Genomic DNA, 6,196 nt, shown 5'->3' on the forward strand with positions numbered 1-6,196 from the left:
AGGCAGCATATTCCATATTTTAGGATACAGATGCCCCTCAGCTTATGATATGGTTATGTCCCAATAAACCCATCATAAGTTGAAAATATTGTCAGTCAAAAATGCATTTAATACACCAAACTTACCAAACATCACAGCTTAGCGTAGCTTACCTTAAACATGCTCAGGACACTTAGCCTACAATTGAGCAACATCATCTTGCTATACAGTATACTTTAGACTATCAGTTGTATATCCTTGTTACTGTGTGACTTACTGGGAACTGTGGCTCACTGCTGCTGCCCAGTATTGAAAGGGTATTGTGCCACATATCACTAGCACAGGAAAAGACCAAAAATCTAAGTACAATTTCTACTGAATACGTATGACTTTCCACTATAGTAAAGTTAAAGAATCGTTAAGTCAAGGCATCATAAATTGGAGACCATCTGTACTACTCAATACACCACATGATGATGTGAAAGGCTGCCAACTTTGTACAGGGTTTAGAGCATAAAAAGGCTCTGGAGCAGGACCAGGCTACCATGTAAGCAGCCTTGTTGTTTGAGATATATGACACAACACACACTATGGTATTCAAGATACCAGAGATGGGAAAAGATGCCATGTTGAATTTATCACACATTCCCAATAGCAGAATCACAATTTAGACCCCACGTGTTTTAGTGCAAGGTCATGCCACCTGAAGTGGAAAATTATATACCATTTGAAATGCTTTTGAGCCATAGTAGAAATGGAGCATCTCATCATGGAACATCAACTGATCTTGTCATATAGCCAGAACTGCCCAATGTGAGTAAGATTCTAAGAGATCCTAGACTGCATTGTAAGGTTTGATGGACCTAAATGCAGATGCGGTACATCTGGAATTGGTCATGATCAGGGCCAGAGGGCACAAGTAAGCTGCACGAGTAGATGGACCAGGTTTCCATGTCATCCATCACTATCGCATTTGCACCTCCCCCTCAGCCCACATTGAGGCCACATTATTTACGGTGGTGGTAGTTATAGGGTATCCTTTAGGGTTGGCTGAGGGGTGAGGAAAAATACCAAGCTTGGTTCATAGATGGGTTAATTCAGTATGGGGATGTAAGCCAAAAGTGTACTTCTGGTGTACAATAGCCCTGCTCAGAATGACATTGAGCCTGAACACACTGAGTCATTCACTCTGTCTAGAAGACAGATTTCAGGGGAAATTCTTCCAAGGAACATATCTTCAGGTAGTACACTTAGTTATTCATTTTGTGTGGAAAAAGAAGTGGTCTGAGTTGACAATGTGTAACAGAAAGATCAAGGACAAGAAAGTCCAAGAAAGAGGCACGTGATATACCCAGGAGAATGTGGATAGACCTACAGGAGTGGGCATCAGATGTGAAGATTTTTGAATCACATATTAAAGCTCACCAAAAATAGTCTGACATTTAAAAGGCACTAACAAGCAAGTAGACAGAATGATTTGGTAAGGTGACACTGCCTAGCCTTTGTCATTGACAACCTCAATGCAGACACAATGGGAACATAAATGGAGCAATCAAGGTGGCAGGAATGAAGGCTATGCATGGTCCAAATACAGTGGAGTGCCACTACCAAAGCTGATTTAGCTACTGCCTCTACCAAAAATCCAACCTGCCAGCAATAGAGACCAATGTTGAGTCTCCAACAGCGTACCATCCCTCAAGGAAACCAGCCAGTGTTTAGGTGGCAAATTGATTACATCAAATGCCTTCTGCGTTGGAAGCACAACAATTCATGTTGACTGAAACTGACTCCTATCCTGGGTATGGTTATGATTTTTCTATATACAGAGCCTCAAATACCACTGTTTGAGTGCTCACAGAATGTTTGATCCACTGACACGTGATCCCACATGTATTGCATAGACTATGAAACTTATTTTACAGCAAAGGAAGTGCAGCAGTGGGTGTCTCACCATAAGATGCACTGGTCTTATCATATCTACAATACCCAGAAGTTGCTAGCCTGATAGAGCAATAGTGCAGCTTTTTGAAAGTGATAACCAGATTGAAGATGATATCCTATGAGAATGAAGTGCCGTCCTCCAGAATGTAGTATACACCCTAAATCAATGACCACTATATTGTGTTGAAACCCTAATAAGTAGATTACATAGGCCTGGAAAACAAAGGACTGAAGTAGCCTTGCTTACCATAAACTCTGAGTCACCCACTAATTAATTTAGTAGTGTGTCAAGAGAAGATTTTCCCTCTATTTTCTACTTACGTAATCATATTGTTCATGAATAATGATATTTTGGCTTCTTTTTTAATTCTTCTGCCTTTTCTATCTTTTTCTTGCCTAATTGTACTGGCTAAGACATCAAGTACAATGTTGAATAGAGGGGGTAATAGCAAACCTCTTTGTCTTATTTCTCATCTCAGAAGGAAATTTATAACATTTCACCACTGAATATGATGTCTGCTGCACATGTTTTAAATGTGTGTTGATCAAACACTTCTTTTTATTTATAATTTTCTAGCAATTCATTTTTTGCTTCTCAGTAGTTGTTGATATTTATCACACTTTTTATGCATCTATTGACATGATCATAAGATTTTTTTATGTTTTTAATGTGATATACATTAGCTGATTTTAGTTGGAATATTTTAATAGTAATTATTAATTTATATACAGTAAATTTCACTCTTATGGAGTACGGTTCTATGATTTTTGTGTAAAGCATGCAGTCCACTAACCATCATCATCAATCAAGATAAAGAACAATTCAATCACCTGAAAAAATTTCCTCATACTCCTTATTGTACTAAACTCACATATCTCAACTCTGGAAATCACTGATCTGTTCTTGATCCTTATAGGCTTGGCGTTTCCAAAATGTCATATGAATTCAATCATACGGTAAGTAGCCTTTTGACTCTCACTTCTTTCACTAAGAATAATGGATTTGAGATTCATTCAAGCGTGAGGATCAATTTTTTTTTTTTTTTTTTGAGATGGAGTCTCGCTGTGTTGCCCAGGCTGGAGCGCAGTGGCACAAACTCGACTCACTGCAAGCTCCGCCTCCTGGGTTCACGCCATTCTCCCGCCTCAGCCTCCCTAGTAGCTGGGACTACAGGAGCCCACCACCACGCCCAGCTAATTTTGTTTTTGTATTTTTAGTAGAGATGGGGTTTCACTGTGTTTTAGCCAGGATGGTCTCGATCCCCTAACCTCGTGATCTGCCCGCCTCGGCCTCCCAAAGTGCTGGGATTACAGGCGTGAGCCACCGCACCCGGCCCGGGATCAATTTTTTTAAACCTTTTATCAAAGAGTAGTATTTCATTATAAGGAGGAACTACAGTTTGTTTACCCATGCAGCCACTGAAGGAAGTTTGGATTGTTTCCAGTTTTGTGATTATGGATTATCAATAAAATCACTCGAAATATTTCCGGGGCCCCGCCCACCCGACCATAGAGACACCGCATGGCTAGAGAAACTTCCATGATGTTCTGAGCTGCGAACGAAAACAGAACCAAAGCGTCAGAAAGGAGCGGGTGAAGGGGTGCGGCCGTTGCCAGGGCATCTTCTTAGCGTCAGGCAGGGCTGGTGAGTCAACTAGTGACAGTGGCGAGGAAGTGGGGGCGCTGAGCAAGCGAGACGAAGGCTGAAGGGAGCTAGGAAAAGGGCGCTGATCTCTGCAGCCTGGGAGGGCTTTTGTCCCCTGGAGGAAGGCCAGAAGAGATGGGGTCCCGAGGGCAGGGCTCACACAGCAAGAAAACGAGGAGCATGCCTGTCATTTTGAGCCCACAGAGAACGGGGAGTGGAGCCACTGGAGGACCGGCTGCTCGGGTTTATTCGGTAGCCGAGGCGGTTAAACAGTTCAGGGCTGGACCAGCCCGGACTGGAGCAGGGTGCAGCCTCCAGGGTTGCTGGGCAGCACTGAGACCCTTTGAGCACCGAACGGATAAACTACGGGAGCTTTCCGCACTTGCACATTGTTCCCGCGAGTTGCAGACGCAGGTTCCTGATGCTAGCGCTCATTCCTTGGCAGTCACCCTCAGTGAACTTCACAGTTGCCGTGACCTTCAGGATGAATGCTTGGATTCCAGGTGCGACTAGGTTTGCTGAGGGCCCCAGAAGGCTCCTTCCACCGTATCATAGTCTAATAAATAATTTTGTCAAGCCAGAGAAGCTAACAAAGGTAGAGACAAGCCTTAAAGAAAAGATAGTGGCGGAAATGACGGATCTGAACAAGCATATAAAACAAGCTCAAACCCAGCGGGAACAGCTACTGGAGGAATCCAGGGAGCTACACCGAGAAAAGTTACTTGTCCAGGCTGAAAACAGATTCTTTCTGGAATACCTGACTAACAAAACTGAAGAGTACACAAAGCAACCTGAGAAGGTATGGAACAGCTATTTACAAAAAAGTAGAGAGATTGAGCGAAGAAGACAAGAATCAGCCTCCAGGTGTGCAGAACAAATTTCAGTGCTTAAAACAGCGCTCTTGCAAAAGGAAAATATCCAATCCAGTTTGAAGCGGAAGTTGCAGGCAATGAGGGACATTGCTATATTAAAGGAAAAGCAGGAGAAAGAAATACAGACATTACAGGAGGAGACAAAGAAAGTCCAAGCTGAGACAGCTGCAAAGACACGGGAAGTACAGGCCCAGCTCCTCCAGGAGAAAAGATTACTGGAGAAACAACTGAGCGAGCCAGACAGGAGGCTACTGGGAAAGAGAAAAAGAAGAGAGCTTAATATGAAGGCCCAGGCCTTGAAGTTGGCAGCAAAGCGGTTTATTTTTGAATACTCCTCTGGCATCAAGAGAGAGAACCAGCAGTTCAAGAAGGAATTACTGCAGCTAATTGAGCAAGCCCAGAAACTAACGGCTACTCAAAGCCACTTAGAAAACAGGAAGCAGCAGCTACAGCAGGAACAGTGGTATCTGGAGTCCTTAATCCGGGCGAGGCAGAGACTGCAAGGAAGTCATAATCAGTGCCTAAATAGGATGTTCCAAAGACCACACCCAGTCTTCCCCAAGGCACCAAATCAAGGATTAATCCAAAGTAACTCCTAAAATAACACTGATTAAATAAGAACTGGAGCAAGTACTCTTAAGTGCTACATTAACCTGGTTAGAAAGGCTTTTGGATTCCAGATTGCTGTTGTAAAATCTCCATCATGATGTGTTGGAGTGAAGGATTAGATGGTTTTATCCAACAGTCCTACTAGATATTTGGTAACCAGCTTCCCTTAACTAGCTTTTTCTTTAAATACTCTTGTTAATAAGCTATTCCACAAACCTCCTGTTAACCAACACATGACCCTAACCTAGCCATTTACCATACATCAAACTAGCTAAAGGAAACCAACCTAAGGAGGTGAAAACAGTTGTGATTTATTTCATCTAGCTAAATTATATTTCTTTATAGAGAAAGTACCTTTAAGGATAGCATTCCAAATAGACTTTGAATAGCGTTTTGCTCAGTAAATAACCAGTATCAGTTTATCCTCATTCCTTTTGACCAACTTAGCAGACAAAAGCAGTTTTTATAAGCTCTTCGTGAGTTTGTGCCAGTGACCAGGTAGCTCCTTCTAGTTTTCTCATGAGTGAAAAAGCATTCTGATAACAGCAAGTCCAGTAAGTGCTAGGCAGAGTGACCTTTCATCTGATGCTAAGCCCCTACAAGTTTAATTGAGAAGGTAAGAAAAGATGAAGGAGACATATATTAGGTCAGCTCTTTTGAAAATGTTTTATTTGGAGAAACACCTGTAGCATTGAGGTGACTGAATGCCTCCGCTTATTTCAGGAAAACCTATCCAAAAAAAGTTGAAATATTTGGACAACTTTTTTTTAAGTGCCATCGATTTCCCTAGCAGCATTCTAAAAGATAGCAAGTAAAATGATGTTTGTTATCCTAAATGCTTTAGTTTTAGGTCATTTATTAATTTTCTTACAGGTGCACTTTCTAGTACATGAAGTATCTTTTGTAATTAATGTGTACGATATGTTTATTCCCATTTAGTATAACTATATATTTTAAATTATATATTTTTAGGATAGTTATATTTTTGGGGGGTTCTACAACATTGAAGTTGGACTAGTGATTTATTTGAATGCTGAATCCTAGTATAGGGGAATATAATCTCATATTTTAACATGGGTCCTCTATGGGAAAATAGGATGAACTTTGTTTCCCAGAAATTGTTAGTGATGAAAAACTTCAAAATAGTTTT

The 6,196-nt window shown here is 41.4% G+C and overlaps 1 pseudogene; it reads left to right on the forward strand.

Moving 5' to 3' along the window:
• Positions 1 to 2,760: 2,760 nt before the first annotated feature.
• On the forward strand, positions 2,761 to 5,029 carry LOC100992331 (coiled-coil domain-containing protein 121-like; annotated as a pseudogene).
• Positions 5,030 to 6,196: the final 1,167 nt, after the last annotated feature.

Source organism: Pan paniscus, chromosome X (assembly GCF_029289425.2).
Source record: "Pan paniscus chromosome X, NHGRI_mPanPan1-v2.0_pri, whole genome shotgun sequence".
Classification (NCBI taxonomy): domain Eukaryota; kingdom Metazoa; phylum Chordata; class Mammalia; order Primates; family Hominidae; genus Pan; species Pan paniscus.